General features: G+C 40.2%; 1 protein-coding gene across 1 annotated transcript in view; it reads right to left on the bottom strand.

Moving 5' to 3' along the window:
* RANBP17 (RAN binding protein 17) overlaps nucleotides 1-13,660 on the bottom strand; it is a 1,312,934-nt gene that overhangs the window by 593,858 nt on the left and 705,416 nt on the right. The gene's annotated exons all lie outside the window — the stretch shown is intronic.

Raw genomic sequence — 13,660 nt, forward strand, 5'->3', positions numbered from 1 at the left:
AATCTTTGAGGACTATATATATATATATATATATATATATATATATATATATATATATATAATCCTCTGATATCTAGAGCTTACCAGAGTTTCTTTCCATCTATCTATCTATCTACTATCACAAGGCATGACAGGGTTCCATATTTCTTTATAAAACATTTTTAAAGCTGATTTTCCAGCATACAGCTGAGTTTGGGAGTGAAAAGGTGTAGCTTGACAAGTAAAGCTGGTGATGGGTCTGCTTCCAAAGACCAAGGAGGTTGAATACGCTTGTGTATAATTACCTCTTCTGGAGCTGGAATTTCCATGAGCTGACATATCTAAATGTATACTGGACTATTCATCCCAAGACAGCAGACTTTGCTGAAGAAAGGTCCCTGACAATTAACAGACAATTTTCTTCTAATCTATTGTTCTAATGGGATAAGTTAAAACATCTGACATGCACTTTAAAAAATAGTTACCTAAACATTCAACCTGTCTTAAAGTCTTATAGTTTATTTCAAAAGATACAGCTACAAGAAAAAAACAGAATTTATACTTACAGATAAATGTATTTCTTTCGGGATGAGGAGTGTCCATATATGTAAATAATAAGTGGGATATATTTCCTGCCACTAGGAGGAGTTCAAGAGCTCTAGCAGGCGCTTTAAGTCCTCCCACCTCCTCTCCCCATTCAATTTACGTATAGCCGAGCAGAGAAGAGAGACAGAAAATGTAGGAAAGAAATAAATAAGGGTTAAGAGGTGCAAATAAGAACTATGGACTCTCATCCCAAAATAAATACATTTATCGGTAAGTATAAACTCTGTTTTCTTTAATAAGATGAGGAGAGTCAATAGGTGTCCATAACATGTAGGATACAATACCTAAGCTAAGAGTCCATGTTAAGGACCAGTGTGACAACATAATGGCTGTTCCTATTTGCTAAAAACTGTGACCTGAAGGACTTTCCTACCAAAAGCAGCTTCGGAAGAAGCATAAATATCAAAAAGAAAACATTTAGAAAAGGTATGAATGTATGAAGAGAAGAAGAATTTGCCGCCCTGAAAAGGCGACATTTTTGAAGGCCCAAGTAGTAGATACAGATCTAGTAGAATGAGAAATTACTGTTGTTTTAGCCTTGATGCCAAGGCCACTGCTGTAGTCTTTTGACCCTTTCTGGGACCTGAAAAGTGGGCAAACAAGCTAGAAGACTGATTAAATCTGAGCCCCTAAAGAACTAGCCGATAATCTCTTATCTAGTCCATCTTGAAAGAACTCTAGGAATTCTAAACGATTTCCAATAGAAACCTCTAGAAGAACACCAAAATAAGCAAGCTTTCCAAATCTTATGATACATTTTCTGTGAAACAGGCATTCTGGCTAGCAGTAAAGTAGAGATAACAGAATCTGAGAAACCTCTGTTTTTGAAAACTAGTCATTCAGCTTCCATGTCATCAAATTCAGAGTCCTTGAGACAGCAGATCCCATGGAGGAAGATATGACATCTATATCAGCTCCGCATACCAAGTCCTGCAGGTTCAAGCTGGAGCAATGAGAATTACAAAAGTTAATTCCTGCTATGACTCTTGGAAGAAGAACAAATGGAGGAAATAGATAGGCCAGATGAAATTTCAATGGGAGTCCTTAGATGTCTTGACCTGGTGCAATAAACTATAAGTTTGGACGCCTTGAGATATATTTCTGGAAGATCCCACCTCAGGACTAATTGATCGAACACGTCCTGAAGAAGAGACCATTCTCTTGGATTTATGAACTGACAAATTAGGTTTTCTGCTTCCCAATAGTTCACTCCTGGAATGTGAATGGCCAATAGGGTGCAGTGCTTTTCCTCTACCAAAGACAGAATGTGAGATAAATCTTGCATAGCTAAGGGACTTTAAGTCCCTCCCTGATGATTGATGTATGCCACGGCAGTGACGTTATCTGACTGCAATCAAATTCATTTTTCCTCTTTGAGAAGGGGCCAAGATTGAAGGGCCTGAAAAATTGCATGAAGTGCTATGATGTTAATAGGTAACCTCGCCTCCAGAGGGGACCATACTCCCTGTGCCCTTCGAGACTCCAAAACAGTGCCCCAAACCATCAGACTTATGTCCATAGTGACTACGGTTCAGATAGGCTGAAAAAAAGAAGCTCCAAGGGTCTATGTGCTGTTCCATATGGGACAATTAGAGAGGACAAAGATGAAAGAGAGCAAAAGGTAACCCGTCTGACGCTGCTACCATAATACCCGCTACTTCCATACATTGTGCTACAGATGGAGAATAAACCACCTGAAAGAATAGAAAGGCAGTTTGAGGTTTGGAATCCCCCGGATTCGGTTCTGATAGTTGCAAGGAAGTAGGAAGCAGTTATGGTCAACTTTAAATCTAATGTGGAATCAACCTCAGGTATAGATTCAAGGTCCTCAGAGGAGACTTCACCCGAAAAACCCTCAGACAGAGACACCAAGTCAGGGTTTTGTAAGGTTGGTGGTATCTGAGTCTGGGGGCTAGGACCCTGGGTATTACAAGTAGTGTGAGGTAAATATCCTGATTTTCACTTACTGTTACTTGGTTTTGGGAAAGCCGCTAAAATCGCTGTCATAGTCTTTTGAAGACTGGATTTTAACTTTGGAGAAAAGTTAGCAGAATCCTCCTGGGCCAAAAAACAGTCATGGGCACTAATTGTCTGCCATGTGTGATACTGACAGGGATATGGCTTGTGAATTGGTGTTGTGGGGCACAATTAGCCCATAACTGGTTAATTAGGTCCACATGAACAGTTTTGGATAATAAATAGGGAAAATTAACTGCAGGATGTTTTTGGGCTGCATTATGTTCCCTAGAAGTCCCTTCTAATGGGTTAGTCAAATTAAGTGGGGGTACAGACATGACATCAAAATAATAAGCAAAACTGCAGGTAATTGGAAATAGAGATATATTATCAGTGTATCTGCACAAAATACAACAAACAGCCTATAAAAAACACCTCAAAACCCTAGAAAACAAAGAAAAAAAATAAAAATAATTTGCCTCAGAAAAAAACTTTTTTTTTATTATCCACCCCTCATCATCTCCTATAAGGGCACTCACCCACATTCAGTGCATATAAAGCGTTTAAACTTGACCTAGATAGCTTTTCAGTCACTTGGAGAAAGGGAGCCAAAGTGTGTATGTGTGTGTGTGAGTGTGTGTGTGTGTGTGTGTGTTTGGGGCGGTTTAGGTCCAGAATGATCTGCAGCCAGAATGATCTGCAGGCTAAGGCCTGTAAGAAAAAACATTTAAAAGGATAAGAAACCCATTTTTTTTCTTTCATGATTCAGATAGAGCATGAAATTTAAAGCAACTCCTCAATTTATCTTTGTTCTCTAGGTATCTTTATTTGAAAACCAGGAATGTAAGCTTATGAGCCTGCCCATTTTTGGTTTAGCACCTGGGTAGCACTTACTGATTGGTGGCTAAACATTGGAGATTACATCACATCTCAATGCACATGCATGATGACAATAACTATAGGTTGCACATGTCTGGATAGGTTCACTAGGGCTGCACTAACTAACCGGTAAGATTGATCATAAAAATAGTTGTCAATCTCATTATCAATTAGGTGGTCTGCAATTATCTGGTGTGTGCAGCTAGGGAGAGCCAAGATAAAATGCATTGCTTAATAAAATAAAAAAAAACAATCTTTTGCCAAAAAGGCAGGAAAGCATTTTGATTCTACTCCAAGAACACCATTCTAGGATAGCCATATGGTGTCAGCCTATGGTGTGGTTTGGCTTATGTCATTTGTGTGCTGTCACTTATAAAAAGTAAAAAAAACAAACAAACATGTATTGCTCTAAGAAAAAATGTGCACATCACTTCTGGGAGCAGAGGTGTATACCAAGAAGATACCAAGGACATAGAAATAATTTTCTAGCTACCTTCTAGGTATTTCTCATTCTATTTGTCAGTTGGTAGCACATTTAGAGAACCTTTTAAACTAGGCAAAGGGGGGAGGGTCAGTTAGAACAAAATAGAACAGGGAGATCAGTCTGTGAATATGTCACTCCCTTTATATCTCATGGAAGTTATGACTTAAGAAATGTCACATTAAAAAGTATAGAGGAAAGCACACCAAGTAGCAGCAGAAAGCACATGAAAATTAAATGTATGACAACAAATGCAAGAAGCATGACAGGTAAAATGGGGGAGCTGGGGCTCTTAGTTGCAGAAGAGGACTATGATGTTATCAGTATAACTGAAATTTGGGATGATTCACATGACTGGGCAGTTAACTTAGAGGGGTATACTTTATTTAGGAGGGACAGGAATAATAAAAGGGGTGGAGGAATCTGCATGTATATTAAACCTAACCTTAAACCTACAATAAGGGAAGATATTTATGATACAAGTGACAATGTAGAGACCCTGTGGGTTGAAATAAAGAGTGGGGGGAAAAATCCTAAAAAAAAAATATTACTATAGTAGGAACATGCTACAAGCCCCCCCCCCCCCCAACATTAGTGACCCAGAGGAAACTCAACTACTTATCCAAATAGGTAAGGCTGCTAATAACAGTGCTATAATTATGTGAGATTTTAACTACCCTGATATAAACTGGGCCAATGAAACTGGTAATTCAGCTAAGGGGGATAAATTAAAATTCAACGATTCGGAAATCATTAAATAATATAAATTGGGACGATGTATTCTCTAATAAAATTACAGAGGATAAATGGATAATATTTAAAACTTTGTTAAAGGGACACTAAACCCATTTTTTTTTCTTTTGTGATTCAGATAGAGCATGACATTTTAAGCAACTTTCTTATTTACTCCTATTATCAACTTTTCTTCATTCTCTTGGTATCTTTATTTGAAATACAAGAATGTAAGTTTAGAAGCTTAGGTGCCTTTTTTTTCAAATAAAGATATCAAGTAAACAAAGAAAAAAGTTGCTTAAAATTGCATGCTCTATCTGAATAACGAAAGAAAAAAATTGGGTTCAGTGTCCCTTTAAATAAATATACATATCAACAAATACCATATGGTTATAAAAATCAAAAATCAAAGCCGTTGTGGCTAAATAAAAATGTGTTAAGAGAAATTAGGTAAAAACATAGGGCATTTAAATTATTCGAAGAAAATAGTACAGACTCAACATACAATATTTATAAGGAAAGTAACAATGCATGCAAAAGCAATCAAATTAGCCAAAATTGAAAATGAAAAATTTATTGCAAAGGATTCTAATTCTAACCCTAAAAGGTTCTTTAAGTACATAAACAGCAAAAAATGCGTGGAGGGTAGCAAGATAAATAATGACATGGAGAAGGCTAAGGTACTAAACCAGTTTTTTTCTTCAGTATACACAAGAGAGGAACCATTGGATGATACTTTGGAACAAAATAGAACATTCCAGTCCATACCATTAACTGGGTTACGTTTAGAGGATATCAGGAAAAATACTGGATAATATTAAGGTAAATAAAACTCCAGGCCCACATGGAATACACCCAAGGGTGTTAAGGGAATTTAGCACTGTTATAGACAAACCTCTACTCTTAATTTTTCAAGACTTATTATTCTCAGGCATGATACCCCATAAATGATGTGGAGCCTCTCTTCAAAAAGGGAAGCAGGGATGATTCAGGAAGCTATAGACCAGTTAGTCTGACATCAATAGTGGGGAAGATATTTAAATGGATTATAAGGGATTATATTGATGAGCATATTAGTGTAAACAAGATTATGAGTTCTAATCAGCAGGGTTTTAGGAGAAATAGATCATGTCAAACTAATCTAATTAGATTCTACGAGGAAGAAACTAAAAATCTAGATAAAGGGGAATCAGTTGATGTGATATACTTAGATTTTGCAAAGGCATTTGATACAGTGCCAGATGAGAGATTAATGCACAAAATTAAGGGACTGGGAATAGCTGAAAATGTTACCTCATGGATAAACAACTAGATAAAAGATGGGGAGCAACGAGTAGTAGTAAATGGATCATACTCAGATTGGATAAAGGTAATCAGTAGAGTCCCCCAGGGATCAGTACTGGGCCCTGTTCTTTTTAATATTTTTATAAATGACTTGGAGCAAGGATTAATTAGCGACATCTATTTTTGCAGATGATACTAAGTTAAGTAAGGTCATTAGGTCAGAACAGGATGAACTTTCATTACAAAGGGATCTGCAAAAATTAGAAGTATGGGCAAGTAAATGGAAAATGACATTTAATACGGAAAAATGCAAGGTTCTACATTTTGGAAGTAAAAATAAGCAGGCAACATATTTTTTAAATGGGACAAGACTTAGCCAAACAGAGGAGGAAAGGGATTTGGGAGTAGTAATAGATAACTGTCAGGGTGCCAGGAATCAGACTGAGACGAGAAGTGCAAACAAAATCACACCTTTATTAATAGCAAAAAATAAAAAGTCCACGTCAAATAACAAGCCAGGAGTCAAAACCAGAGCTGGTAGTCAGACGAGCCGATTCAGGAGCTAAAGTGAATAGTCAGACGAGCCGGAATCAGGAACAAGGAAAACAGCAGAGTCAGGAACAAGCCAGGGATCAGGAACCAGAAAGGACGTCAGGCAGCCAGGTAATACACAGGAACTCTCACAAACAGGTCTGAGACAACGCAAAGACAAAGCATACTGAACAGAAGTCCTTTAAATAATAAGTGATGACATCACAATTCTGAGACTGCATCCTGTCTCACATGGATGATGCACACCAGTCTGGCCATAAAAGGAAGTGCAGGAAATGAGCAGCATCCCCCACAATGCACCATAGTCAGAAAGAGAGGTGAGTAAAATGGCTGCTAGCAGCACATGGCAAACAAAACCCTGACAGTACCCTCCCCTCAACGACCCCTCCCCCGCGGGAGTACAATAGTCTTATTGTGGAAACGGGCATGGAAGGCACGGAGAAGGGCGGGAGCATGAACATCAGAGGAGGGAACCCAAGAACGCTCCTCCGGACCGTAGCCCCTCCAGTGAACCAAATACTGTACACGGCCCCTGGACATACGAGAGTCAATAATGCTGCTGACATCATACTCCTCATGGTTGTCAACAAAGATAGGATGGGGACGAGGCAACACAGTGGTAAACCCATTACAAACCAATGGTTTCAAGAGGGAGACATGAAAAACATTGGAGATGCGCATAGCAGGAGTAAGGTCAAGAGCGTAGGCCACAGGATTAACCGTTGGAGTAGTCGAAAAGGACCAACATAACGGGGAGCCAGTTTATTGGAAGGCACACGAAGGTTCAAGTTGCGGGAGGACAGCCAAACTCTCTCACCAACCTAGTAGGAAGGTGCGGGCAGACGCCTACGATCGGCCTGGACCTTTTGACGCTGCATAGAACGATGAAGGCAATCCTGAATCTGCACCCACGTGGAACGGAATTGCCAGAGATGCTCCTCCAAAGCCGGAAAACCCTGAGACATGAATGAATCAGGCAACAAGGATGGTTGAAACCCATAATTTGCCATGAACGGGGATAACTTGGAGGAAGCATTAATTGCACTATTACGAGCAAACTCTGCCCAAGGTAACAGTTCAGACCAATTATTGTGGTGATCTGAGACATAGCAACGGGGGAACTGTTCCAGAGCTTGATTAGACCGTGATATGCCAAGGAGAAGGAAAGATGGATCCCCATTTGAGCACAAAAGGAACGTCAAAATCTTCAACCATTAGCAATAGGTTGAAGAAGACCCACAGGAGGACGTCGACAAGTCTTATTCTGTGCACAAACTGAGCAAGAGGCAACATAAGCAGCAACATCAGAACGAAGACCTGGCCACCAGAATTGTCGAGTGACAGACCAAAGTTTAGTTCGAAGATTCTCAGGAACAAAACACTTACCACTAGGTTTCTCAGGAGGTGCATTGGTTTGCGCAGCCAGAATCTCCTCCCCCAAGGGAGAAGTCAAATTAGTACGTATGGTAGCCAAAATATGGTCAGGAGATATAACAGGAGTAGGTACAGACTCCTCTTTGGACAGAGGCGAAAATTGTCGAGAGGGCATCAGCCCTAACATTCTTACTAACAGGTAGGTAGGAGACCACATAATTAAACCGAGATAAAAATAGCGCCCATCTGGCCTGTTGGCCTGTTGGGGCGACAAACGTTAGGCTTCAGATAGATAAGTTAAATTCTTGTGGTCAGTAAGAATGAGCACTGGCACGCTAGTACCCTCGAGAAGATGCCTCCATTCCTTGAGTGCCAACATTATGGCCAGTAATTCCCTGTCGCCAATTTCATAATTGCACTCCGCTGGAGACAATTTCTTAGAGAAGAAACCACACGGATGCAAGGAACCGTCAGGCATAAAATGTTGAGACAAGAGGGTACCTACTCCAGTCTCAGACGCATTAACCTCAAGAACGAAAGGCAGGACAGGGTTAGGATGAGCAAGAACTGGAGCGGCAGCAAAGGCAGTCTTAAGACTATCAAAGGTCTTAATGGCAATAGGTGACCAATGGAGTGGATCATTCTCTTTACGGGTCATGTCTGTGATAGGTTTGACCTAGGAAGAAAAGTTTTTAATAAACTTTCTATAGTAATTGGCGAACCCCAAAAAACGTTGAATAGACCGAAGACCAACTGGGCGAGGCCACTGCAGAACTGCAGATAGCTTGTCAGGATCCATGGAGAACCCTGAAACGGAGATAACATAACCTAGGAAGGTTACTTGAGTCTGATGGAACTCACATTTCTCCAGTTTACAAAACAGGCCGTTCTCACGTAGTCTCTGAAGAACCCGTGTAACATCAGAACGATGAGCCTCAAGTGTGGGTGAGTGTATGAGGATGTCGTCTAAGTACACCACAACACACTGCTGCAAAAACAGCAGGAGCATTACATAGGCCAAAGGGCATTACAAGATACTCATAATGCCCGCTCCTGGTGTTAAATGCTGTTTTCCATTCATGGCCCTCCTTAATCCTAACAAGATTGTACGCTCCTCTCAAATCAAGTATAGTAAAGACCATAGCTCCCGTGAGGAGGTCAAAGAGTTCCGTAATGAGCGGAATAGGGTAAGCATTCTTAATGGTAAGATGAGTAAGACCCCTATAATCGATGCATGGTCTTAACTCGCCACCCTTTTTCTTCACAAAGAAGAAGCCAGCCCCTGCAGGAGAGCAGGATTTGCGGATGATCCCCCGTGACAGAGCATCGGCAACAAACTCCTCCATAGCACAATTCTCTGCAACAGACAGAGGGTACACCCGGCCCCGAGGAGGAATGGCTCCGGGTTGCAGGTCTATGGCACAATCGTAAGACCGGTGAGGAGGCAATGTACCGGCACGCACCTTGTCAAAAACGTCTAGGAACTCTCAGTACTCCTCTGGCAATTGAGATACCGAAGAAGTGCACAAAACTTTAACTGGTTTCCGAAGACAAGTGGAAATACATTGCGGGGAACACAACAAAATTTCGAACCTGCGCCAGTCGAGACTGGGATTGTGTTTTTGGAGCTAGGGATAACCCAGAACAACCGGAAAATGCAGAGAGTTTATCACGTGGAACTGGAGGGTTTAAAAATGGAGAGCCCCAACAGCCATGGATAACAGAGCAGTTTCGTGAGTAACGAGTGCGGGCTGAAGGGGCCTGCCATCAACGGCTTCAATAGCAAGCGGAACGGACCGAGGCAAAACAGGAATGGAGTGCTTTGATACAAAAGCACTGTCAATGAAATAGCCCGCAGCACCAGAGTCAACAAGAGCCTGAGTGACTATGGAGGAGTCCACCCAGAAAAGGACAACCGTGACCAAAGCTTTCTCCTTAAGCGGTTCCGGGGACGAGGATAAACCACCCAAGGTCTGCCCCCGACAGGACCTTAGGTGTGAGCATTTCCCGGCCATGTAGGACAAGACTTCAAAAGGTGGCCCTGTAACCCACAATAGAGGCAGAGCCCCTCCCTCCTCCTAAAGGCCCTCTCCACCGCAGAGAGACGCGTGAATCCCAACTGCATCGGCTAAGCAGTACCTGGTGACTCGGGACCAGGAGGCATGGGAGGAGAGGGAGACATTGGTGGGAACGAACACGTAGGAGACAACGGAACAGGAGGCTTCCGCAAGCGCTCCTTGAAAGAAGGTCTCTCTCTGAGTCTGATGTCAATTAGGATCAAAAAAGACACCAATGCCTCGAGATCCTCTGGAAACTCTCTGGCAGCAACATCGTCTTTAATCGCATCAGAGAGCCCATGAAAGAAGGCGGCAACAAGGGCTTCATTGTTCCAATCTACCTCTGCAGCAAGCGCACGGAACTCAATAGCATACTGAGCAACAGATCTTGTACCTTGCTGAATGGACATGAGTCGTTTAGCAGTAGAGGAGGAGCGAACCAGAACATCAAATACCCTTCGAAAGGAGGCCACAAATTCAGGGTAATTTGAAATCACAGGTTTATTAGTCTCCCACAAGGGATTAGCCCAGGCAAGAGCTGTGTCAGAGAGTAACGAGATGAGAAATCCCACCTTAGCTCTGTCAGAGGGAAACGCCAGAGGTAACATCTCAAAGTAAATGCCCACCTGGTTCAAAAACCCTCTGCACTGAATAGGATCACCTCAAATTGATCCAAGCGGTGATCCTGTACATCCATCCTGGAAATGATGGCAAGGCCAGCAGGATTCATGGCCTTTGCGTAATGTCAGGGTGCCAGGAATCAGAGACGAGAAGTGCAAAAATAATCACACCTTTATTAATAGCAAAAAATAATAAAAAGTCCACAAGTGAAATAACAAGCCAGGAGTCAAAACCAGAGCTGGTAGTCAGACGAGCTGAGTCAGGAGCCAAAGCGAATAGTCAGACGAGCCGGAATCAGGAACAAGGAAAACAGCAGAGTCAGGAACAAGCCAGGGATCAGGAACCAGGAAGGACATCAGGCAGCCAGGTAATACACAGGAACTCTCACAAACAGGTCTGAGACAATGCAAAGGTAAAGCATACTGAACAGAGGCCCTTTAAGTAATAAGTGATGACATCACAATTCTGAGACTGCATCCTGTCTCACATGGATGATGCACACCAGTCTGGCCATAAAAAGAAGTGCAGGAAATGAGCAGCATCCCCCACAATGCATCATAGTCAGGAAGAGAGATGAGTAAAATGGCTGCCAGCAGCACATGGCAAAAAAACAGGGAAAAACCCTGACAATAACAAGCTAAAAAGTTCAGAGAAGGGTCACAAAGCTAATAAGGGGATTGGAGATTTTAACCTATGAAGAGAGGCAAGCCAAACTGGGTCTGTTTTCTTTAGAAAAAAGGCGCTTGAGAGGTGACATGATTACTTTATATAAATATATTCAAGGCCCATATACAGAGATGGCAGAAGCTCTGTTTATTAAAAAAAAAATGTTTCTGACAAGAGGTCACAATTTAAGGTTGGAGGAAAGGAAATTTAATCTCCTGCAACGGAAACATTTTTTCACTGTAAGAGCAATACAATTGTGGAACTCATTACCAAAGGAGGTAGTGAATGCCAATACCCTAGATACATTTAAAAATAGTCTGGATACATTTCTGTATATAAACAAAATTCATGGATATGATTGCTAGTTTTAAATGGGTCACCTTTTAGTGGGGTTATTTAAGCTTAACTGGAGCTTTTTGAAAGTATTTTAAATTTGTATAGGTTGAACTCAATGGACTTCGGTCTTTTTTCATTCTTATCTACTATGTTACTATGAAACTTAACATTTTCTTTAGGCAAAAAAAAAAAAAAATCTAGTTTGGTATTTTAACACTTAAATAGTCTCCAAGTTCCATTGTCCATAAACCAGCTTTACAAACCAATCAATCTCCTCCTTAGAAGTAAGGGCCTGCATGCACATGAGCCTGTGAAAAGTGTGCATGTGCAGTGGTGTGCTTATGCTCACTGCACATGCGCAATGGCAACATTTATTTATGGATTTGACAAGATATGTACACAGGACACATGTATATATTACATGTAATACAAGGCAATTTGCTTTCATACAATTAGAAGATTATAACCAATTTACGACTGTTTTATAACATTAGCAATCCATTTAAATATCTGTATACACATGGCTTTTTTGTGGAGGTACTCACCGGTACTAAGGACCACCACCTCTGACATCTCATAACAACTAATATTTGTAATTGTCATTAAAATACTCTAGTTTTCACAAGAGGGTGCTGCAAAATATATAAAGTAATATAAATATTTATGTTCCTTTGCTTTTCTCGAATTTACTGAGCATTATATATCAATCAATAAGTACAGCCACTTTTTCCCTCTCACAAAAATAGCACTGTGTACATCTACCAACATTTCATAAAGGTCTATTCTCATAAAATACTTGTTTTGTCATAATTCTTTTATAGTATGCACCAACATATCTCTTAATAACCATACAAAGTTTTGATAAAAACAACAAATAATTCATATTTTGAATTATTTTAGCAATGTTAGTTTGATATTAGCAATTATTAAAGGAAGAAGAAAAGAAAAAAGGTGATATATATATATATATATATATATATTTAGCACCATACTGGAAAGATATTATTCTAGTAGCTTAAGTTCTAAAATATAGCTTGTTGTAAAATAAAGTGGATATTTACTTTGCACAATTTAAAGCTATTTCACACACTGCTTCCCGTAACTTGTATTTCAATTGAATTTGGTATCACAACATCAATATTTACTATTAGATTTCCTAGGAGAGAACAGTGTTCACAACCCCACTCACAAATACAGTACAATATTTTCAGAAGTAAGCGCTACAATAAGATGGTGCCAAATTGAACTTATAAGCTATTTTAATATCTACTATTGACAAAAAAATACTATTCCTTCATGTTGAACATGATGATGTGAACAACAATTAAGTACCGATGTTAAAAAAAATTGGTTTAACTGTCAAAAATGTTAAAAAGGAAGCAAAGCCTATATAAATATAAACATTTAAAGCTGTCCTTTGGTTATCCACTGTAACAGGTTATTGAGGGTAACATATTCATTAAATGTACTATGTTTTCTAAGAAATTAAATGAATGAAAGGTGGTGGAATAAAAAAAAATGGGACATGAAACCAATAATTCAGATAGAGCATACAAATTTAAATATATTTCCAATTTATGTCTATTGTCTAGTTTGCTTCATTCACTTGGCAGACATCCCAATTCTCCCGGAAGGTCCGGGACTCTCCCGCATTGAAATAGCGTCTCCCTGACACCTGCAAATGAAACACAATCTCCCGGAAATAGCGGTACCAGAGAAAATCAAATGTGTGCCTGCACTTTTCATTTCTACCTCTAGGTGTCATTGTTCCATTAAAACTCAATGTAAATAGTTACTGCGTTCCTCTCTAGACTTTTTCCCTCCTTCCTGATCTCTTCTCTACTCTAGTGCGGTGCGAGACAGCAGCAGACCTGATATATATAGGTGAGATGTGCAGACTCCCATATCTCTCTATTGTGCAGGCTCCCATACCTCTCTATTGTGCAGGCTCCCATACCTCTATATTGTGTAGGCTCCCATACTCTTAAGAGGTCAGCTGGCTGTGGAGCAACCTATGCCTGTAACAGAGGGGAGGGTGTCTTGTAATGGTGAGAGAAAGGTAATCTAAAAAATTATGTTTTTTAGTTCAGTTTTACAATTTCTGCCATGAGCTGTACAAAGTGTGGATAACATTATA

This window comes from Bombina bombina, chromosome 6 (assembly GCF_027579735.1).
Source record: "Bombina bombina isolate aBomBom1 chromosome 6, aBomBom1.pri, whole genome shotgun sequence".
NCBI classification, from domain to species: Eukaryota; Metazoa; Chordata; class Amphibia; order Anura; family Bombinatoridae; genus Bombina; species Bombina bombina.